The 24,085-nt window shown below is 41.5% G+C and overlaps 1 long non-coding RNA gene across 1 annotated transcript; it reads right to left on the bottom strand.

The window, feature by feature from the left end:
• Positions 1-5,586: 5,586 nt before the first annotated feature.
• LOC111935054 (uncharacterized) lies at positions 5,587-21,044 on the bottom strand. Its single transcript, XR_015275033.1, has 4 exons — positions 20,913-21,044; positions 20,202-20,264; positions 8,442-19,589; positions 5,587-7,540 (listed from the first exon to the last, which is right to left on the bottom strand). It is a non-coding gene; the product is annotated as an uncharacterized LOC111935054 (long non-coding RNA).
• Between the last annotated feature and the right edge of the window lie 3,041 nt (positions 21,045-24,085).

Below are 24,085 nucleotides of genomic sequence, written 5' to 3'. Positions count from 1 at the left end.
TTGTTCATGCCCCACCTGGTAAATGCCGTGCCTGCAGATTTCATAAAAAATACCTTTATTATCTTGTACATGTACACTTGTGTAGCATCCTGGAATTGCTTTAGGTGGAAGATAGGTTAAATTACCCAGATGAGAAAAAGATATTTTATGGTGGTAAAAGGCTGTTTCTCCAAGTCCAGTTCTATGCCCCTGTCACACAGCCTTTGAGAGTCCTGAGTGAATGGAGGGAATAGGAGGAAGGGAATGAAGGATGGAAGCAAAGTGATCTGCAGGACAACTGAAGCCTGGGAATTTTGTCTGGTGTTTGTGACAGGTTTTTACCCTCCCTGTGTGTAAGTTACATACTCAGAACCCACTGCTGGGATGTTAGTTATGTTCTAGTGTTGTATAATGTGGTGTAGTTCCTTACTGGGAGATGTGTATTTAAAGAGCAAGGTAATTCATTTTGGAGCCACCTGTTACCACCTGTTTGGGACACCTGGTCTGACCTGCTGGAAGACCTGAGATCAGAGAACTATGGGAAGCACAGCTGAGTTTAATACTGAGCTTTCTTTGGGGTTAGTCCATTCAAATTCAGGTTGTGGGTGTTTGGCACTCAGGGCCAAATTCAGGTACTCTTGTAAACACTGTTTAGTGCCTTCCCTTCTCAGGCAAGGGTGTGTTCTGCGTGTGTGACATGGCCAAACCTCCCACCCACACATAATATGCTGCAGGGACATCACTGACAGCCCCAAGTGAACAGTCATCAGGAAAAGGACGTTTCTGGAATAGGATTAACTTGTAGTTCCAAAGGTATCATTTGTGGTGTTTGAAGATGTGAGAAAGACAAGGAAAAAGAAGATGGTATTTTTCAGTGAGCCCTGCTGGAAAAGAGACAGGGAGGAAAATGGGGCTGTTCATTGGTGCCTCATGGCTCACAGGCAGCAGAAGTGAGGCTCTATGCTCAAACTTGGGTTTTTTCTTACCTGCACCTTGGATACACATGACCTTCAACCAGCTGATGAAGCTGGGCTTGAACAACTTGAGAAAACCAGGTGGGGCAGCTGTGGGAATGAAGAAACAGAATTATGTTTTCAAAATTCCTAAAAATCCTCAGGAGGGAGATTGCCATGAACATTCCTAAATGGAGAGTACTTTGGTAAGGGAGTGTGTGTGAAATGGGTTTGCTTAGACTTAAAGCAAACATAAAAACAGGTAGTCTGTTGTGTCCAGCAAATAGAGTAGTGGAAAAACAAAGCAATTCTAGTACCAATGGATCTTAGTGGTGTAGCCTGTGAGCTGCCAATGCTGTCCATGTAGGTGACAGAGAGCTGGAGAGAGGGGTGACTTCACTTCAGTATGAAGTGTTTAGGACCCTTCTGCAAGAATGCTAGGGACAGGGTGTGTGGCAGCTTGGAGGAGATGTCCTCTGGGAGACAAGGGATGCTCCACACGAAGACAACAGGCTGGGAACAGGAGTGGGACAGACAGGACAAAAGGAGCCATGCATAAGCACTGCAGATTCTTATAGATCAAGAGAAGCATAAAAATTGCAAATAGCAGATTCTCAGTTGCTTCACACAGCTGTGAATACTTGTGTCTGAAACCAGCCATGAGATGAAAGTGTGTGAGAAACAACAGTTTTCCAAAACCGTTCTCCAACTCATGCAGAGAGGAAATGCACAGTGTGTTTTAGAAGCTGGCTGAAGGAAATGTTCTTAACTTTTTCCTGCCTTTTCCCCTAGTGGCTTCTTTCCTTAACATCCCAGTCTTTTAAGAAAAACTCATGTTCTAATGTAAAAAATATAGTCGCTCTCTATTTTTAGAAATTACATAAACAAGTCTAATAACCAGGGAATTATGGTGATCAGGAAGCTCAGATTGGCTTTGGATATCAAGCAGAAATAGATGTGGACTTAACCAATGCAAGATCCCATAAAGTGTGTTTCTTTTCCTTTTTTCTCTTTTCCTGGAACTATTACGACTTCAGGAGTTTGGGATCATGTATAAATAAGCCTGGCCAGCAGACTTGGCCAGAGGTTTGGAAAGATCATTTCTTGCACTTTTTTTAAAGAATTACTAAAATTAAGATATAGAAGCTTTACTGATATCTGTAAAACATTAATGTTTGAATTTTTTTATTATTTTGAAGTTTCCAAAATACAAAGCTAGGGTTCAGTAGTCATTGGCAAAACAAGTTCCACTCTGAGGAGAAAAAAATAAAGCATTAAAAAAATAATCCTTGAGGGATAAACAATTGGAACAAGAGTAGTCAGATGATAAAAATGAGGCAAAAGCAATAAGTGAGCTGGCTTTTGGTAGAGTTTCCTAATTGCTGGCTCCTTGGTCTATCTAAACTCAAGGAGCTTCAATGCTCGAGGCATTTTAAGCCAGACTGCCAAAGCATTAGAGAGCAGATAAATACTGTGCAGGGTTTAGAGGGAGGACAAATGCTGCAGAAGCCCAGAGAGGTTCCTCCATTTTTAAGTTGGCATCAGAGACCTGCTCCTTGGTACAGCTTTCCTCAGTCTCAGCAAAAGGCTGGGATGAGTGGGATGCTCACCAGCCAGGAGGCCTTTTGTCTTAGCTGGTAAAAGAAAGGTCCTTTGAGTGCATTAAACTCTCAGCTTACAGGACTATAGATTCTAGCTCCACGGGGATACTGGCCTGTAGCATCTAGTAAAGCATGCACTGCATAAAAAGGCTCCTGTGTGGGCAGCCACAGATAAAATGTGAAGGAAGATACCAACCAACAGCAATTCCAAAAGCACCAGGAGGGCTGGGCTGCAGCAGGACCCAGGCTGTGCTATGCCAAGTATATGTGCAGACACTGGAAAGCTGGAATCAAGCCCTGGCCCCAAACTAGGAAGCCCAGAGATGAATTCTGCTTTCCCACATCCTGTAATATGCTCTTGGCCACAAAACTACTGGCTGAAATAGGAACAGAAGCCAGTCAGTGCTCTGCCTATTGTCCCCTTAGCTGGTTTATTTTGTTGGAGTTTTTTTGTGGCCAGCCCAACTTGCAGTGTTTCCACAGTATTTGGTATATGAGGTTTTATAGGTGGGATTTTTGGGCAATCACCTGCTTTTTAGGTTTTAAAAGAGCCTTGGAGGCCCTTAGGTGGATCCAAAGCATGTGTGACAGCAGAGAACTGAATACTTAGAGCAGTTGATGGGTACAAGCACACACTGAGCTTCTGAGTCCTGAGTGGCACTGAGGTACAGCTCAAGTGACCCCTAGATGAGGAGGAGACTATTTATACATATGCAGTGGAAAAGAATAGATTGTACTGTATGTAACAGCTCTGCAAAATATTTGAGATATAAATACAGTCATTCCATTGGGTCCTTCCTCCAAAATGACAGCTCCCTGATGAAAGCTGTGCTCATGTCAGGGTCTGCAGATCAAAGTCATATATAGAAAGGTTAGACCAAGGTTGCATTTGGAGAGAAAGTTCCCATGTGGACACTTCCAAAAAGACCAGATCAGGTAGCAGCTCCTTCTCTTTAGTTAGTGTTCAGAAATACCTGGAGATAAGTGTATTGAGTACATTCAATGGATTGAGACAAAAGGATAACACCAAAAGCATATCTCTTTTTCACAAGTGGGCCTGGCCTGGCTGAAAGGGTCCACTGGTAATGGAAATGACGTCAGTTAAATGTCCCTTGGTGTTTCCACATCTCTGGCTAGCTGATAAATGTTCCCTCAAATGCAGACACAGCCTTGAATGATGGACCAGCTTCTTCAAGGATGCTCTGCTGGTAGGTAGGAAAGGACTTCATGGCAGTTGGTGGTCTTAAACTGGCCCTTTGTTGCAAAGGCCTCCTCAGGTGAGGATTAGCTTCTGATTCATCTATTTTGCTTCCAGTATTCACTATAGTGTTTGTGCAATACACTCACACCGTGGAGTCAGCCCTGTCAAATACCCTCCAATGAATGGCCCTTCCCGGGTTTTTACTTTCCTTAAAACCCAAATCCACTTTTTACATTTTTTTTTTCTTTTTCCCTGTGGAATTCCACCTTTCTCAGTAAGGTTTTTAGCTGAGAATGGGGGTGATGAGTGGGCAGCAGTACCCAGTCCCACTGGCTTCAGAACCAGTGTCTTGCTGGGCCATGGGTACCCTCTAGAGGGCATTGGTCACACGCACACACCCCTCCATGCAGGTGCCCATGGATACAGAGACCTAAGTGTGGCCTTCCAGATTCTGAAGTGGCTGGCAGGACGTGGAATAGAGAGTTTTGTGGCTTACATGTCTTGAAAGGTGCCAGGCAAGCTTAATTTCAGCTCTTAACAGGTATAATATGGATAAAGTGTAAGGCTTTGGGACCTCTCAGCCCTTCTCCAAAAAGAGATTGCAAACCCAATGAAGCACATCAGATGATGTGGCTCTGTTAGAGTAGAAGCCAAGCTTTCCAAGCACCTGTGCTTTACTTCTGAAGTGTGTGTACAACATGAGCTGGACAGATGTCATCTGTGTGCTCTTCTTTATGCTAAGCAGAGCAAGGAGTCGCAGGGTGACCAGCACAGAACTGCTGAGTCTTGCTACAAATCCGAGTATCTCTTCAGAGTGTCTTTCACACCCAGTTACAAGGAGATGGTGAGTTCCTCATGAAATCAGGTTCTGAATTGCTGAGAAGGTTTTGAAGACCTTGGTATGTACTTGATCCAATATTAAGGAAACTGAATAGGTGCACCTTCCTAATAACAGCAGGGTCCTTGGCCTCTGCTCTTGTTAGAGCAGGATCATGGTGTATTTATACAATACCAGCATAAACAGTATTTCAAACCCCATAAAAGGCAGTAGGCATCCTTGTTTCACTGAGTACTTTGGTGACAGTGTACTTCAATTAGTCCCCATGTCAGAACATACCTGAATTTTCAGATGCTCTAATTGCAGCTTTCATGTTATTGAATTTCTGAACCCACCTTCCCTCTACAATTAACCAATGAAGCACAGAAATGTAGTACAGGAAGTCCTAAACAAGACAGGCCAGTGACCAGAAGATGAGTATCCCTTCTACAAAACACAAATATTTAAAATGGACATAAGGAATCCTATAGATGACAGAAGCACAGCCGGGCTAAAGGTGGGATTTTCTTTATAAATCAAATTTATATTTATAGGATCTAAAGTACCCAAAGTTACAATATCACTAACTTTTTCTGACATCTATTGCTTATTTCTGAATTATTATCTGTGTATCTAACTCTTGGTTTTGGAGAAGAGGAAGATAATTTTATTTCTGACTGCAGATAAATGCTTGTGGTATAAGTAAAGACTGATTGTTCTTGCTTCCCCCATGGGTACACGACACTGCCAGCTTTCCCTGCGCTATTGTCTATTCTGTATAGCACTCCCACATCCCCTGGGATTTGTCTTCACCTTGAACTGTGCTGGCCTTTCCTTCATGCCTTTGTGTATCAGAATGTCTCACATTTTCGTTGCCTATTTCTAGACTCTTTCCAGGTTTGCCACGGGGTTGAAACATGATGTTTTGGGCAGGATAAACTGTTGCTAAGAATAGAAGCTTCACTACTTAATACAGTGATGAATTGAACTAGACTGCTGGGCAGAAAAGAACCAAGCAAAGAAAGATGCCAGCAATTTCAGTGGTTCTTACCAGCTTTAATTACTGCTATCAGTTTATAACCAGATGGATCAATTTGGCCCCCAGGCCAAAACTATTCTTTGCATAATCCAGATGAAGGTAATGAAGTTGTGCCTTGGATGAATCTCACGTCCCAATGCAGACTGCTCTGCAGTTGGCAAGATCTGTCTATTTGTCTCGCATGTTGGCCTTGTCTCTGTCAAACCACAGGCTGGATCCATCTCATTTCTTAATGGAGGAGGGTAGAAAAGGCTTAGATCACCATTTAGGGTGTATATTATGGACACCTGAGAATCCTGGAGAGAAGATTTGGTGGAAAGGGAAGGATTGCTGTTATGGGAATCACTGTTATCTCACATGGGGAAAGCAGGGTGGGAATGCACCTGCTAGTGCTACTTGGGATGTGAAAGGGAGGAAGGAATGTGCAATTGTGTGGTGGTTTGGGGCAGTTGAGATATCTAATGATTGCTGATGACAGCAATGGAATTTTCCTAGCAGATAAGTCAGTTCCAGTTTGCTGGCTGAGTGTGCAAAGGCAGTGTCTAGTCTGATTTTCAATTCTCTAAATGTCTCTTGCTTCCTCTCCAAGTTTTATTCCATCTACCAAGTATGAATTTTGAAGGAGCCATCCCATCCAGAGGAAAAGTAGCTCTGCAACCTGTTAAGTCCTGGTAGAGCTTGCAAGGACACTTCTTTCTCACTTCTGACCTCACAGTCCTTCCATAGGGGTGGGCCAGGAAAGCATTTGACCTCCATTCTCCTGCCAACAGTGGCTGTGATCTGTTAATTCTCGAAGTGGCAGCCATTCCCTAAAGAGAACATTTTTGTGATTAAGGCCAGCCTAATCTATCTGAAGTTTGCTGCTTTAAAATATGGATATTTTAAATTGCAGATCCCTCACAGGGTATAAGTTGACATGATAGTATCCAAGCCACACTGTGGATCCAGTCCATCAATTTCAAGTGGTTGCCCCTTGGATTCATCTCGATTTTCAAGAGATATGTGAATTTTACTTTTGACTTTCAGAAGCTGGCTTTGGTTTCACAGAATGGGGAAGTTTGGAAGGGACCACAAGGCATCATCTGGACCCACATCTCTGCTCAACCCTCCCTCTGCTCAACCAGTGTCATCACAGAGCACATAGCACAGGATTATGTCCAGACGGTTCTGGAATATCTCCAGTGAGGGAAACTCCACAGCCCCTCTGGGCAACCTGTTCCAGTGCATGGTTATCCCACAGTAAAGAAGTTCCTGATCATGTTCAGGTGGGACTTCTCTTTCATCAGTTTCTGCCCCTTGTCCTGTTGCATGGCTCTATGGAGCAGAGCCTGGCCCATCCTCTTGACACCCTCCTGGCAGACAATGACAGACATTTGTGAGGTTCCCTTTGTCATCTCTTCTCCAGGCTGAACAGACCCTGCTCCTTCAGCCTTTCCTCATAAGAGAGTTGCTCTTGTCCACTCATCTTCTTTATCACCTTCCATTTGTCTCACTCCAGGGGCTCCATGTCACTCTTGCCCTGAGGAGCTCAGAACTGGACACTCCGGTTGTGGCCTCCACAGGACTGAGTAAAGGGGCAGGGTCACCTCCCTCCACCTGCTGCCAGTGCTCTTCCTGATGCACCCCAGGATCCCATTGGCCTTCTTGACCAGCACTGCTGGCTCATGGACAGCTCTGTGTCCACCAGGTCCTTCTCCCCAGAGCTGCCTCCCAGCAGGTCAGCCCCATCCTGTGCTGGTGCCCAGGGTTTTCTTCCCCAGGTGCAGGATCTGCATTTGCCTGTGCTGAACTTCAGGCAGTTCTCCTCTGCCAGTCTCTCCAGCCTGTTGTATCCTTCTGAAGGGCTGCACAGCACAACACCAAAATCCTACAACCACAGCAGTTGTTTTTTCACAATTTCTCTGTGAACTATAAAGTTGACACCCTCCTAGGAGCATCTATCAACAGCAGCTGTAAAATCAGAGTGGGAAAGGAGTCAGTCCCCTTGCTAAAAACTAGATCATCTTTTCCATACTTTCACTCTTGCTAAATACTGGGCTTTTCTATGCCTAGGATTTCATTTCAACTTGGCCTTTTGTAGTAAGTGTGGCCCAAAATAATTGAAGGACATTTATTATTTCACAGGGCCTTACAAGAAACCCTTGCTTAAGGACCAGATCCTATTTTCAGACACCAGACCATGCTGTCTGTGGACAGGGGTGCTGGAAGTGGGGAGACACTTGGCTCCAGAATAGTACCTGGTACCAGTGCTGGATGCAGAAGTGCTGTCTGCAGGGAAGGGAGGACTGACACCACACAGAGCCTGTGGAGGGTGGCTCTGCCCTCCCTTGCCCAGCTGGGGGATGCAGGATAACTCCTGAGGTGTATGACAGTAATACTGGCTGAGTTCAGGTAACTGGGAGAGCACCTGTCCTGCCCCACAAGAGAACCACCTTTGGTGCTGAATCTCCATTTCCCTTTGGAAAAGTTCACCCCTTCACTGTATTGTCTTGGCTTGTGTCTGAATTATTCTTCTGTTTATACCTGACTTTTGGGGGATGAAAAGGGGGAAAATGCAGAGTTAACCACCAAACCAGCTTCTACCCCCATTTTTGCTTTTAAGGAAATGAAGTCATATTTATGTACAGAGGTAATCCAGAAATGTCAGCTCCTGCCAAGACATTTATTTACACAAAGCTTAAGGGAGGTGATATTTGTCTGTGCCCAAAGCTTGGGCAGCTACCTTACATTAGAAGAAAGGTGGCAAATGTTTCAGTGCTGATACCATCAAGACAAAAACTCATCACCAGCAAAACCAATATTCCTTGTCTCCCTTCTGTGCCTAGGAGCACACAGAGCAGTCTGTACTTACACAGACTTGTTGCTGCAAGTAGTGCTATGAGTTGTTGTCCAGCTGAGATGGAAAAGTATTTAAAAGCACCTTTTGAACTGTTTCCCTTCCATTCTGGCTAGTTTTTTTCAGTATGACTGTTTTTGTTTAAAAGGAAAAAGAAAAAAAAAAAGAAAAGAAAAAAAAAAAGAGAAAGTTCTGTTGCACCGGAAGCATGAGCAGGACTGTTGACTTTCTGCCTGAGTCCTGTATTTTATAACAATGAGAAATTGTTCCTTTTAACCATTGCTTGCCTTGATGTATGGGAGCAGTTAAATAGGAAATGTGTTGTTATGCCTTAACAGACATTTGACATATTTCAGAGACCTTTGGTAACTTGCTAGGAATGTTTTGCTTTCTTTGGGTTATATTCTCTCTTTTTTTAATTTTTTTTTTTTTTTAATTGGTAACTAATAGGAAAATGGAATCTACACAATTATCTTTTTTAGTATTTTATCACTGCTGTAATCAGGTCCTGGAAAACTGATGTATTTTAACAGCATCTTTCTTGATATTTATTAGGTATTTTATTTGCCAGGTACTTTGTTCAAATACTTTACAACTGAACTTAAGAAATTATTGATGCCCTTCTTGTGTTGTCATTGGGAGAGATAATTATAATGTAGCATCAAAGACCTAGGGGTTAAGTTTTATAGGATGTCACTGGCAAGTGAAAATCACTAACCAAGGGTTTTGTTTCACCAATCCCATCAATTTTAGTGGAATCCAGCATATCCTTTAGGGAAGATGCTGGAATTAAGGAATTCTTCAAAACATGAGTAAATTTGTGGTGGGTCTTACCTACTGCCTTTGTCCTTAGACACCACCCTGTGGGCTCAAGCAGTTAGTAAAGACGCAATGCCTTTATCTATTCAAGGAAACAAAAAAAAAAAACAAAATAAAACAAGATTTAGCACTGAAGTGAGGAAAAACTCTGACTGAAGTTTCTTCTGGATGCCAGGACTTTGAAGACAAATTACACAGCAACTCTGAGGCCAAATAATAAACTATATTCCCTTGCTGCCCTCAGCTTCTCAAAGTCATCTCTCAGCATAAACAACTTCAGGAAAAGCCACTTGCCCAATAGGAGTCTGCTTACTAAATCAGCATCTGTCCTCGTGCCCATTGCTTCCTTTTTGGTAAATTGAGGAACAAAACACTTTGGAAGAGGCGCTTTGCTGGAAGCTGAAGTTGCCCGGAAAAGGCAATGGAAGTTCATTCTCAATACTTGAGATGTGCAAACTGCTCTGTACTTCATAAATGTAGCACATTAATTTCCAGCTCTTCCTTGTGTCAGGCTCATTTTCCTGGCTCATCTACATGACCCCACATCTGCAGATTCTGTAAAGGCAAAAACTATCATTTAGGAAGTGGGGTTTGCTTCTCAAAAGGAAGTAAGAGTTGATTTCATAACTTTAGTGTCACCCACTAGTTTGTTTGGTATATGAAGATAGCTGGAAAACACTGAGGTAGCTGTGCAAAAGATGCCATGAGAATGCTATTGCCAAAATACATGGTTACATCTTCAGAGCAGTTTCTTTATTCTTCCTCTCCATTCACCCTAAAGGATGAAAAAAATAAATGTCTTCAATTTTTTTTTTTCAAAATGTGCAGTATTTGACTGTTATTCTGATAAAAACATGTCATCTATGTACTGTAGCACTTCATGAGAAAAGAATGGCACTGAAATAAGGGAATGTTCAGCAGACTGTTTTAGCCCAGAAGAAAACTTTAATAAGCAGGAAAAATGGTTTCTGATCAGAACAGGAGGCGAAAGTTTAAATTTTGAGCCATATAGTGGAAAAATGTTCTGAGAAGGTTTTCAAATAAGAAACAACATAGAATGTCAACATTGCCTACCAAAATAAAGGTGTCCAATATGTCAAAATAACACTTTTCATTTTGAATTGACATTTTGAAATGAAAAACACTTCCTATTGAGATGCTGGCTTTTTACTCTAAAGAGCTCTCAATTGAAAGATTTAATAAAAATTGATATTCTTCTTTTAAAAAAACTTTAGTTCAGCCTGACCTTTGCTCTCTGAGGAAACTTGTTTTGTTCTGAAACCTTCAACTAGTGTTATGTAGGATGCAGTAAACCACATTTTCAGCTTGCTTTACTGTTTGTGTAAATGGGGTTTTCTTCCTTCCTTCCTTCCAGCATTCTGATTTCCTTAGTATTTGGAAATTATCTTAATTCCAGAGTTACCACAGCATGCGACAAAGGAGTTTTATTCAGGTGCTCTTGTTAAACTTTTTCTATTTCCTTTTATTTGTCACAAACTAAATCAAGCTTTATTATAGGCTAAATGTCTATGCTTCTCTGCTCTTAAAATGAGCTGTTATAAAGTTTTTAAAAAGAAAAAAGGGAACAGAATCTCCAGATGATAAATACAAGTAGTGCCTAGTGGAAAAAGTCAAGGGGGGGGTGGGGAAGAGGAAATAGCTGTGAAAACACTTTTTGAACAAATAGCTGTGCTTTAACTTTGTATTGCAAGGTTGCCTGGATACACTGGAAGAACAGGCATCCTTCTATATATATATTAGATAGTTGAATGTTTACTGCTGAAACTTGGAATGTAACTCCAAGCACTATTTACAAATGTTTGGGATGAAGTAGTTCCAGAAAACCAAACAAAGAGGGGAGGGAGGGAAATTAACCTAAACTTGCTGTTTCTGTTTTCATCATCATGTTGCTATGTATAATCTAAAATAGCAGGTAGTAGCTTATGTAACAGAGCTGGAGGAAAGGGGAAAGTCATAGGAGCTGTCGTGGAGCTGGACTAGTGCAAGGAAGAGTCTATGGCAGTGAACCTGAGGGAGGTTCTCAGAGGAGAGTGGGAGAGAGCATTGAGGTGACATGAGAGAGGGATTTGTGTAGGAAGGCTCCTGGTATGGGTTTGTGATGGGTTTATGGAAGCACACACTGCCCTGGGCTGGCACTGAGAAGCCTCCAATCTGCTCCTGCTTGGCCATTCCTTCTATCCCAAGCCCCAGTGGTGTGACAGGTCCTGTTTGTCACATGTCACCTGCTCTTCCTTTGTGCCCCTTGCAGGGATGGACTGTCTGGGCCATCTTAGAGTTGAGGAATGAGCATATAATGTGTATTTGTATAATCCTCTGTGCTTAGGGCTGTGCAAGCTGCTGAAAGAGTTATGCTTTGGATCAACAAGTAGGAGGTTTGTCAGCCTTTAGTTCCTGGGACGTTTATCTGTTTCTGGTTCCAGAGAGTGCTCACACTCTGCAGTGTAAAAGGGATACCCCAATTGATTCAGAAAGGAGATTATACAATGTTTTGAAGGCAGAAGGGAATAATCCTGCAATTTAGATGTAGGGCACTGTTCTCTATTTTTTTTTTTTTTTCCTTTCATTTTCTTTCATGGGTGCTTTGAATCTCTTTAGTTATGTTCTGCTGTGATTGTATCTAACCGTAGAGTAGGGAGGCTTTTCTGAGATGAGAAACTCTTTGATCTTGGCATCTCTTAATGTTTCATTTCATCTGATTTTATTGAGTGATCTTCCTTGATCTGAAAAGGAACACGTTCCTCCATCTAGCTCTTAAATTCACATTTAAATTGAGATTCTGTGAAATACACTTTAAAAAAACTACAACAAAACCCAAACTCCAAGGCAATGTGGGAGTGTTACAAATGGTTTGTGCTGTATGTCACAGCCATGTGTGATTTCCCAGTGGACACAACTGTGAAGCAGAGTAATTCCTCATGCTCTGAAGCCACTGATTCCTACCACCTCACCCACAATGAGTCACCATGTGCTTTCTTCTTTTAGTGGTTGATGACATGTGATGAAATATTCTAATTCTGCCCAGGATGGGGCAATGATGTATCTTCACTGACTACTTCACTGTAGTTTTTTGTGAACCTTTGGGAAATGCTATTTAAGGAGCCCCTAAAAGCCAGACATTAAAGGTTTTTTGCAAGACAAACTCAGTCAACATATTTCATGATCATATTTTAGTTTTGCCAGCCATTTCTGTGATGCTGGGGCATATCTTGTACCTCTCTACCTTGAAGAGTTAGCAAGTGGTGTCAAACACATTCAGTGCAGAGACAGCTCATTTCACCTGACCCCACTTGGCTGTGATGCACACTGAGATTTGAACATTATCCTCATAATGAGACCTGCTTGGTGCCAGGAGAAATTCAGAGTGAATTTGTGCATGGGCCACGAGTTTTAGTTGGATTCAGTCCCCTTTCTGGAGAGGAGTTTGCTTTTGGTTTAGTTACAAGGATTGCTCATGGCTTAAGTGGTTGCTCACTGCCAGCCTGTGGAATGAAACCCATTAAAGGTCTGACAGACCCTTAGACTGATCTCTAGATCATGCAGCTTCCACTGCTGTCTCAGATTCTCTGTTTTGTGTGTAAAATGAAAGGCTTCATTTTTCAGACTCTCAAAAATGTTTTTTATCAGTCCTTAGGCTAGAAAAATTGGTAGCCAGTGAAAGCCAAGCATTTGAGTTGTGAACCTCTGATGGAAAAGCACATGCTGTAAAAAGTGGCTCTTATCAGTGCTTTTTCTGTGAGAGCAGAACATCTCTTCTTGGGTTTTAAAAGTATGTCTCGCCCACATCCCCCCAGCATATCTGTGCCTGCCCACACTGCAGGCTGGTGGGGAGATGCTCAGGATGTCTGGTTACAGTGGCAGGGAGGTTGCTGTGCCCTCATTTACCCTGCACAGCTTTTTGCAGATAGCTGTGGCCAAGGGCCCTGGAGCTCTTGGAGCTCACAAAGCAGGCAGCTCTGGACAGCTGGTGCACATGGCATCAGTCAGAGCTGTGCGTGGTAGCCTCTCACCTGGGCACAGTTCTGTTGGCAGACACCTACAAGGCAGGTGACACTACCCTGACAGAAGTGTGCTTTAAATGGTAGCCCTTATAATGTGGCAGGACATGGAAAATGTAGGGAGAGGATGGGATGGTTTTCGCAGATCAATACCAAGTGTAGCTTTGCTGTCATCAGAGGGACATTGGCCTTGGAGTGATGTCCTCCTGCAAGATATGTATTTTACATCTGGCTTCTTGACTGATACTCCTGTGGCAATGAAGTGTTTCTTTTTATTTTCATTTTCATGTGGATGTTTGTGGCATGTCCTGTCCCAGCACTAGAAGAGATGATCGAATTTAAAAATACATCACAGAAAGCATTGAAGGGTGTTTATTCATTCACAGAGGCATTGGAACACTGCGATTTGATTTATTTTGCCATAACTTGGTTTTTGGATGAAGGAATTTTGGACACTGGCAACCCAGGTTTAAAAGGCTGGAAGCAAGAAAAGAATGAGCTGGTATGAGGTAGAGCAAGTAGGCTCCTGTTCAATGCTTGGGGAATTACTGCAGTTATATTTTTCTCTTCAGATGAATTGTTTGCTCTGATCCAAACAGCTATTTACCCTTCACTGTATCAGCTGAAATGTTTGTCTGCCTCACAGTTCGTATCACCTTATGAGCAAGTTTACCTAAAGAAAACGTCAGCATTAGCCAAGTCAGTACAAAGGGGAAAAAAGGAGGGGGGAAGAAATGAAGAGAACAGAAAAGGAATGTGTTTGGGGGAACTCAGGAAAGTGTTCTGTGTATAAGCCAGTGAATCTTAAACAATATTAACTTCTTAGCAACAATAATTGTGTTTTGTTTAACTAACAAAGGATATTGTAAGCAGATATGTGCATCTCAGGCAGATAAGGTTTGTGTTGGACAGCTCTTTTATTGGTCCAACATTTGGTAATTCACTCAAATTTAGCTATGGAACAAGAATTATGCATATTTGCTTCTGAGGCTGAGGTTAGACATTAGGCTCCCAGTAATTTTCCAGTTCCTTACTAAATTTAAATCTTAATAGAATGGGGCCCAGCCTGTCATCTTTATGTTTTCATGCCAATCCCAATAGAGTAGAGAAGCAAAAGGGCAGAATTTAACTGTCTCTTCCTCTCAATAGAAGAGTAGCACTTTTGTGTTTGCATTTCTTTTCCATCCAAGATCTCAAAGCACGTGAATATTCTCTTTGTGTCAGTGGAAAACCAAGGCATGGAGCAATTCAGGCACTATTCAACCCATGATGTCAAAGCACAAGCTGGCGCATTGCAGCCCACATAATGAATTGTAGGAACACGTCCTCTGTGAAGTCCTGCATTTAAGTCCTATAACATCCTATAAAGAAGAATAAACTGAAGGAAAAGCTGTTGAGTGATTGCCTCCTAGTTTCACAGGAGGCCAATGGCACAGATGGGAACAGACCATGGGAATCCTGGATCCCATCTCCATATCAAATTGCTACATGTTCCTCACTTCCTTTGAGCAATCATTTCCCTTGCTAAGGTAACTTCTTTTAAAGTGTTTGAATTTTCAGCTGTCAAATGTAGACCAAACTTATTTCATCCAGATACATGAGGACTCCCTTAGTTCTACTGCACTAAACTGTCTCTCAGCTGCCCCAATTCACTCCAAGCCACTGGATTTTGTAGAGTTAGAGGCCAAACATCTTCTCTTGCTGCCTTCTCTCCATTTCATAATTCAGGCAGGAAAGTTGGATAAAACCGGCCAGGTTCTTGTTGCCAACAAAAACTTTTCCTATCAAAAAGGAAGAAAAAAGCCATTTTTCTGTGCTCACCAGCTCAAATAAGGAATGGAATTCATTCCTTAGTAATCAGGGAAATTAAATAAAGTGAGGAGACAGAACATAATGGTGTAAATTTAGTTATTGAAGTGCTGCTTTAAATTCCTGGATTAGACACACAAGGAGGGTATGCCTTTCATGGGAAAATGCCTTTTAGCTTGTCAGTCTTAGTGATGAGAATTCTCTAAATTAAGAATTTCTTTGATGTCTGTGTGGATGTAAATGCCACATATGCAAATTTTACTGAGTCACACCTGGAAGAAAACCAAAATTTCTAAAGCTGAGCTGAAATGGCCAGCCTTTCTCCTAGTTTCTTCTCCCAACCCTTTAAAACGGCACTCATCCCATAATCTGAGCACAGATTTCCATGAAATCTTATGTCCCAGCTTGTCTGAAAGGATTGGGCCATGCTTGGACCTTTAACATGATACTGGTTTTGTTTTTTGATGACACTGAAGCCAGTGCACTAGAGAAGGTTGGAAGATGTTTGACTGACCTACTCCAGTTCCTGAGTCGCTGACAAAGCGCCCAGGTGGGTTCTGGACACTCTTGCTGTTTGTTTGCCCACATATAAATGGTTTATATTAACTTGTCTGAGGGGTTTCACGAGGATTAGTTAATATTTGCAAGGTATTCATGGGCATGCAGCATGTGAAACATCGAGAGCCAGTTCCTTCCTCTTTAACTTGCATGACCTGATAAAGGATGCTGGGTTTCCTCTCTAATCTACATCATGTAACACAGAAACCTTCTTCTGTTTGCCTTCCCCTGTATGCAGCTCTTGGACAGGAACAACAAAGACTATTCTTCATGATGGTTTGCTCTTTCAGAAGGCGAGGGAAAGGGGAAGTCTGTGCAGAAGAAAGTGATGATGCTTAGAACTTGAGCAGAAAACTGCCCTACAAAAGAAAACAAATATAGAACTTTCAAAAAGGTGGATTTCTAAGCATAAATATAAACTCAGGCCTCCCTAGCCTCTGTTTAGTGTTAAATTAGACACTTTTGCCTTGGAGCTGAAGGGTTTGTTTGAAAGCTTGGTTACTTTTCCACATGTATCAAATGATCAGTTACTATCACTGCCCACAAATCTGTTTGATTTCTAGAATCTTTGTTTTGATAATATCATTGAAGATACCTGCCAGAGAAAATGGATTTCAACAAGACTTTTCATTTCCTTATTTACTCTAGAGTGCAGCATTGAAGACTGAATTTGCTCCCCAGTCTACTTTTGCCCTGGTATTATAAAGTTTATTACTTGTCTATTCAATTCCTTGCATGTGAAGTACAACATTTCTTCTAATTAAATTTCTACTACTTTTTATAAGATAGGGCCTAATTTTATTTTTTTCTTTTTCTCTCCACCCTCCCCCTTGTCTGGAATGGGGTGAATGCCCTTTTTCTGGGACAATTGTGGTCAGGCCAGTCTCGTGAGGCTTCCACCTCCCCCTGGCATGACCTCAGTTCTACATTGCTCTCTGTGCTAATGCATTTCAGAGCTTCCCAAAATCATTAACCCTGTGAAAAACCTATTGCTGAGGACGTAGGGCAAGTTAGGCACCACTGAATGTGGAGGATGGTACTCTGGCCTGGTGAAAGGTCATTCAATTTTGCCTTCTAAAAGTATGTGGGAAGGCTGGAATGGGGAGGGACAAGAGCTGTTTGCTGATATCAACCTAGGATGGGGGAGGAATTTTGGTACAGAGGAGCAATGGCAGATGAAGTGTGCAGATGCAAGAGAATCATCTCCAGTGGCAGAACTGATGCTGACTTCATCTGGATCAGGGTTTCAGTCTGGTATCTCCAGCCACTCAATACTGTTGACTTTCCAATAAAAGTAAACAAAATATTTGTTTATTTCATGACTGGTCCTGACAATCCTGGCCCTTCTGGGGCCATGTGAGTATGGTCCATTTCAAAGTATCACCTATGAAAATGATCCCAAAGAAGCCATACAGAAACATCTTTAGTTCTTTAGCAAAAGTCACCATTCCTCTAATTTATCAGCTGTAATTAGAAGGAGCATTTACCCCTCTTTCTCGATGGAGACGTAAACGCCAGAGTAAGAGAAGAACATTGTTAACAAAGAAAGAGGGAGGGTTTTAAAATGGATTTTGTTATTTTTGATCTTAGGTTCTCTGACAAGTAATACAGGGGGATTTTTTTACAAAGAGCAGTGGGAGCAAGCAACCACAGTCATTTTACAGTTTGTCAGATGGAGTAGTTATGGCTCACTGTAAGAAAATGATCAGACAATCCAAAATCTCTGTTTCAGCTCTGTTTTCCTAAAACATGTATTGACTAACAAATATAAAGAGCAAGGGATCTCTGCTGGATGGAGGCAGGGGTAATTACAGTTTGTAACCCAGTGTGAATTATGGTAGGTATGCTAGATCTTGGCTGCTGTAAACTGACAGACTTTGGTGCAGATGCAGTGCTGTAGTCCATCTGAGGATTTATCCTTTGGTGCTTAAAAATGCAGCTATTTTATGCATAAAAAATACAAAAATCTTTTCTTTCTATTACCCTTTAGCCCCTTTCTGATTTACATCAGCCATCATACTTATGTCCTGGAGAATGTATTTTAGGTGAACCTCTCAACTTCACCATATTCTGGACAGTAACCCTGGACCCTCCTTTATTTCAACGTCTGACTCACTTTTTTTCCTAGCTGAGCCCCCCGAGCTTTTGCAATTTCCTCCCATCCATGGTAGTTTTCCTAGCAGGTTCTTACCAATCTTTTTACTCCTCCCCCATCCATTTGGCTGTGTCACTCACATTTAGTCCTCAAGATTTATGCTTATAAATCACTTTTGATTTTCCTTTTATGCTTTGGCTTTTATGGATGCAGTTGTGGCCTGTAGCAACCTGGGAGTAAATTGAATATAGAAAAGTGTTCTGCCTCTGATGAAGGATAATGATGAAGGAATCATGTGTTTTCATTAATGCCATATTATACTTGAAGCTTTGATCTGATTTACTTTCTACAATCCATTTAACATCAAAATTTTGCAGTGATTCTGTTGTGAAAGTATCTCTCATGTTATTTCTCTTTACCCAAATGTTTCTGTTTGCATTCTGACAGATTTTTCCATTTAGTCCCAGGGGCTATGAATTCCTTTTGAACTGTGTTTTCCCTGCTTCCCTGGCATTTGCAGCACCTCCTGATTTAGATTCAATATCTGACTTTAATTAGTATGCTCTCTGCCCTCACTCAGATCACTAAATCTGTCCACCAGGAGCAAAGGGAAAGGATGAGCCTGGAGCAATGTTTGCCATTGCAGAGGAACAGTGAATGGCAATAAACATGAGCAGAGGAATGGTTAATATCAATACACCATTTTCCTGGGGAGAGAGTTGATGGGTTCTAAAGTCAGGCAAAATGATACATAAATGTTTAGTCTCAGGTGGCATCTTTTGCAGATGAATTCAAATTAAGCTGCAATAAATTCATGGCCCTGCTTGTTAAAGCTGTCAGCAAAGAGTGTGAGGAGCCCAGCCAAGATGTAACACGAGAATGGATTAAGATCTCACAGTCTTCCTGGGACAAGGCAATCTTTAATCTAGCTGCATTCCTGGGATAGGAGAAGGACATCTGAATGACAGAATGCAGTTTGTCATCAACAGATAAGTCTTGATTAAAGATAACTCAGAGGTCCTGGAGAAACATAAGTGAATGCACCAAAACCCTTCTGACTGAGAATGACAGAGGCAATAGAATATAAAAGATTCTTAGCTGGGATTTGTCATATATTTTGGTCTTTTAGGCCCTGGCCAGAGCAGTGCCAATGCAAGGAGATCAGTGCTTTGATCCAATTCCATGACAATCAATAGATTTTAAGAGCATATTTTATACATTCAACAAATCAGCAGGTGCCATTTGGAGATGGATTACTCTGTCCCTTTTATTCACATGTGCTTGGCATATGTTCCATTATTTATGTTCTCCCCAGACAGATCAATAGATCCATCGATCTACTGAATAGGCTAATTTTTTTTTCTCCCCATCATTGTCATAATCTGAGAGTTGACTGATGACTGTATTTGTTTTGCTTGCAACTTCTTCAACTTCACCCCAGAATTAAAGGCTAATCCAAACTCACCTGTTTTTCACCTGAAAGTTTTTGCATATATGAATGAAGACACTGACAGATAACCTCATACCTCCTGATGAGTACAGTAACTGCAGAAAAAAGGCTCAGATGTCCATAGAATGTAGAAGTCCAAGGCACAGGGAAATACTGACAGTATGCACATTGTGGCCTTGTTCTTTTGATACAGATTAGATAGTGAGTGACGACATGAGGTCATATGAAAAAAACACCAGTGTCCCAGTTGTAGCCACCAGGTTCCTTCACGGCAGCATCTGCTGTACCAAAGTTACTGTTGGTTTGGGAGCTCCAAAATTCTGTGGGTTTTTTTGCATCTGTTCTGGGTAAATGCAGATGGTGAGGCAGCAATCCCCAGGTCCTAGGTTAGCAGAGGGGAAGAATGGCTTGCTGTCCTGGGTGGAGGAGAGAAATTGTGGCATTTTGAAGGACCCAGCGGCTTGCTGAAGTACCCAGTTAGAGGCATTATTCAAGGTAATATCAGAGGTCTACTGTGGTGATACAAAATAAAATTAAATCAGGCTCTTTCCTATGGTTGTTCAGTGGGCATGACTGAGGACTACTTTCTGTGCTTCTTCATAGAAGGCAGTAGTTAAGAAAGCCACTGTGGCTTGTTGGATGTTCAAATGAGGGAAGCAATTGATTTTTTTATTCTGTGGTTGTGTCAAGGGAAGGATTTGGCAGCAGACAGGCATGCTGGAAAATTGTAAAGTTCTGGAGACAAAGCTATACTGACAACATAGAGCAAGTTGAAGGAAACTTCCCTTTAGGCTCACTGAAAAAAATAGAAAATAAGTTTGACAGTTATGTCTCTATTTGTTTCTTTCTAAAATGGATGGATTTTTTCTCCAGAAATTCTGCAAACGTTGTAAGCACAAGTAGCAGACGCATAAATCGCAGATTTGGAGGGCAATCTGTCTACCTTATGATTCTTATTCTAGAACCAGTGCCACAAAGTACCCATTTGCAGAAACATTTCAAGTTTTTAGCACATCTTCTTTCAAAACATTGGAGAAAACTTTCCAGGCTGGGAGTTCAGTTTGCAGCATAACAGAGGAGTGGACTAAGAGCTGAGGGGGGGAAAGCATCGTGTGTAACAAGAAGAAACAAGTTGGAGGCTCTCCACCTGCCTGTTCTTAACTGACACACTTGAGCAAAACCAAACCACAAACAGCATCTAGAGACTTGCATCCTGCTACACTACTTTTTTATTTCTTCCCTAGAGTTTGGCGGGGCTGCACCTGACCTTTGTATGCACTGACTCTAGTTGTGCCAAGCAAGCAGTTCAGTGGCAAACTAAGTGGAAATAAATTATTTTAATTAGTGTAATTGGATTACATTGAAGTGTTTTTGGGGGCTGCTGTTCTGCTTCAGATGTTGTTCAAACTGTCCTGGCTGTACATAATTTCTAAATCAACATATTACATAGGGATTTAGGCAGAGAAAAGGGAATTGGCCAGAAAAAGCCCTGATTTACTTCAGATTTGATATTTGATAATACAAGGAACATGGGGTGGATTGCATTAGGTTTTTACTAGGACAGCAGATTTTTTTTGCAAGCTGTCATCATGTGCACCTTATTTTCTCAGGAAGTCATGAGGTTATAGGTATTTTTTTAACCTTTGTTTCTTGCTTGTCATCAATAGCTGAAATCCCATCACCATCCACTGTGAGCAGAAAAAACAGGAAAAAAAACTCTGTGTTCCACAGGACCTTACCTTTTAACAGGAGCAGGTCATTACTCAACTACCCAAAGCTCTGAAGGCCCTCAGTCAGTATAAATTAGAGAGAAATAGTGGAGATCAGATGCCCAAAAACTTGGGTATCATTGGCTAATATAAATGCATCTCAAAAGGTATTTGACTGCAACTGATTACATCTGCTTTCAATTAGTAGAGGAAATGACGAGCAATCATCAGCATTATTTCCCTCCACAGCAGCTTTTTTGAGGCAGCCTTCCATAACCTTATGTACTTGACAGCATATTTTAGCACTAACACTTGGTATGGCTGTTTCTTCTCCTGAGAGAAACTGTGATTCTCACTAAGGAAACCCCTTGAATGCAATAAATCATTTACTGGAGCACAGTCCGTTGCATTTCAACAGATCAGCATTTGGTACTTGTAGTTGGTGGCTGGGATCAGACAACATCAACAGTAAGGAAATTCAAATTCCAAATTTCAGCATTGGTTTCATTACTGGGCTTCTGCCTTTGTGTTGTGCAGGCTAAAACTGAATTTGGCTTTCATGTAGACTGTTCTTTCATTCTTGTAGATCCTATACACAACATTAAAAGGGATGATAGAGCCAATACCTCCTGCCCTTTGTGAGACCATAGCAGGTTTCTTGAACACTACCTGAAAGCCAGATTATGATGGCCAGAGTAAATGTTTGGTGAAGATAAGTAACTGGATGATAAAACTAAATGCCTATGGGTTATCCAAGGAAACTGAAAGGGAAAACAGGCTGGGAGAAATTGTAAAAGTAGTTTATTCACATGAACATCCAGTATTATATTAAATATGCTAAGTTTGGGATATACTAGAGCTTCTCCTTTTATTGCATCCTTAACAGTCAAGTGAACATGGTTTTAGAAGAGTGGAATGTTTTAAGCAAACATTGCTGACCTAGATTTTCAAAATGGGTGAGCTTGAGGACACAGTCTTCATTTTATGCCTCATTAACTTAGCCTGTTCTTCAGAGTTTCCATGGAAACTACCTCTTTGGTGACAGATAGAAACTTTTGATGGGCCGAGTAAGAAAAAGGCAACAAGAGGTATTAGGACAGAGAATGTGTTACAGAGCCCTAATGGAAGAAGACACTGAATGAACTTTAAACATAAACAAAGGGATGATAGTAGAAGACCATAAATGTCAGTGACAGTGAGGATGATTCAAAGTTACTATGGGATGTGAAAGTACAAACTTAACAGAGCATGACCTTGTTTTGATAGTTAATGAAGTTAAGCTGGGCTCAGGATAGAATAACAGAGATCAGTCTGACTTTGTCATTATGGATGAATGAGCACGGCTCCAACCCAAAATTTCAAACATGATGGTGTTGAGAGAGTCTTCAAAGAGCACCAAGCCTGATGCATCTTTGTGCTTAAGGCACCTGTGGTAAGAACACCTGTGGTAAGAACACCTACAGATGTATTGCACCCAACCCATTTCTAGGCTTATGTTCATCCTGCACTGTCCCTGTTACACTGGGGAGGTATCATTAATGTAACTACATGAGTGTATCATAGATCAAACTATTCTTGGCTGCTATTTTAAGTTAATTATAGGTTGGTGTTTTCTAAGGACTTCTGAAAATGCAATCAGCAGCTTAGCTCCTGGACTTACCTGTAAAAGTGTGCTTTGTGACTGGAATTCAGTTATTAGCAATCTCTAGATTTGTTCTGCTGTAGATGGGTCATTTCAGGGGCTCTTGTTTATCTTTGAACTTTCAAAAGATCATGAAAGCACTGAGCAGAACATACATAACATAAAACAACATGCATTTGTTTAACGTGGTGAAGTGTGTAGAACTGCAGACGAACTTACCTGGACAGCAAGGCCTCTTTCAGTTCTTATTTTTGTAATTATGCAGGTATGGTAATTTGTTAAAGCTCAATTGCTGTATGCAGCCTTGACCATCAAACTCTGCTCTCAATCCCATCAGATTAATTAAAATATAGTTATATGCTGATATGTTAAAAATGTTGCTGAAGCTGCTCAAGTGCTGCAGCAACGTGCCTGGATATAAACAAAGAGCTGGACACACGAAGGCATGACCAAGGGGATTGCTGGATCAGGAGTGCTACAAATGGCTCAGTTGTAACAGTGATCTCTCAGTGGCTGTGTTGCCACATGTTTTTCCAATGTTTTGAATCAGTCTTTCTAAAGAAATCACTGAACTTTTCTCTTGCATGAGCACAGTCTTGGCTTGACCACAGGCCCATTGGCCTCCTCTGGTGTCTGGTCCTTCACCTTCTAAATTCTGCCTGTTGTGTAAGACAGATATTTCCAAGGAATATTCCTCCTTCACAGGGGTGGGGAACTGCTGTTGCTCCAATTTCTTGGTAACCGGTCTTTTATGTACCCAAGGATTTTGAAACAGAGGCTGGAACATGCCTTCTTCTCAGACATCCTCTGGTTTCAGTTGTCACATCTATAATCAGAAGAGATCATGCAACACATGCCCTCTCAAATCTTGTCAGCTGGGTAATAGAGGGATCTTTCAAGAGCAGGAATTGGTTAGGCCCAACTTTGCCACTTCACTAGCAATGCAAATGTCTTACACAAAGGCTTTTTAGGAAGAAACCTGTCATGATAATGACTGTCTATCCAAAACAACATCTTATGACCAAATATTATGAAATCATCAGATTAAACACAGAAATAATAGCAGAAGTTGCTGGGGCAGATTCCTTCTTTGCTTTCATGTGACCTGACCTGCCAAGTTGCTTGAAAAGATGTTAGTGTGTGAGCTTGGGACATTAGTATTACAGCACCTCTCTGTATTTGCTAGCATGAGAACAGTAAGGAAAGCATGTACCAGAAGGAGATTGATGGTAATGTAATGTAATTCACTGCTATGGCTCTTTAGAGACACAATTCACAGTAATGATCTTGTCTAAATTTTGAGAAGATTAAATCTAGGAAACCTTTAGGATCTAGATAGGGTTTTTTATTATTGTTCTGAGAAACAAATACCTCCTCTTTGTGGGAGCTGCCTGACTTCATCACATCTGACAAGGAAAGAGAGTACCTGACCTTCTTTGTAAGACACCTAAAGCAGAGATTATCCTTAATTATCCTCAATATTTGTCCTATAAATTGTCCTGTGGCAGTCAGAGACATGCCCTGGTTTTGGGAGCAGAGTGCCCTGGAGGCCCACTTCCCT

The sequence above is a fragment of the Cyanistes caeruleus genome, chromosome 11 (assembly GCF_971803275.1).
Source record: "Cyanistes caeruleus chromosome 11, bCyaCae1.hap1.1, whole genome shotgun sequence".
Classification (NCBI taxonomy): Eukaryota; Metazoa; Chordata; class Aves; order Passeriformes; family Paridae; genus Cyanistes; species Cyanistes caeruleus.
The sequence above is the reverse complement of the archived record's forward strand: the minus strand, read 5'-3'. Positions and strand labels throughout refer to the sequence as shown.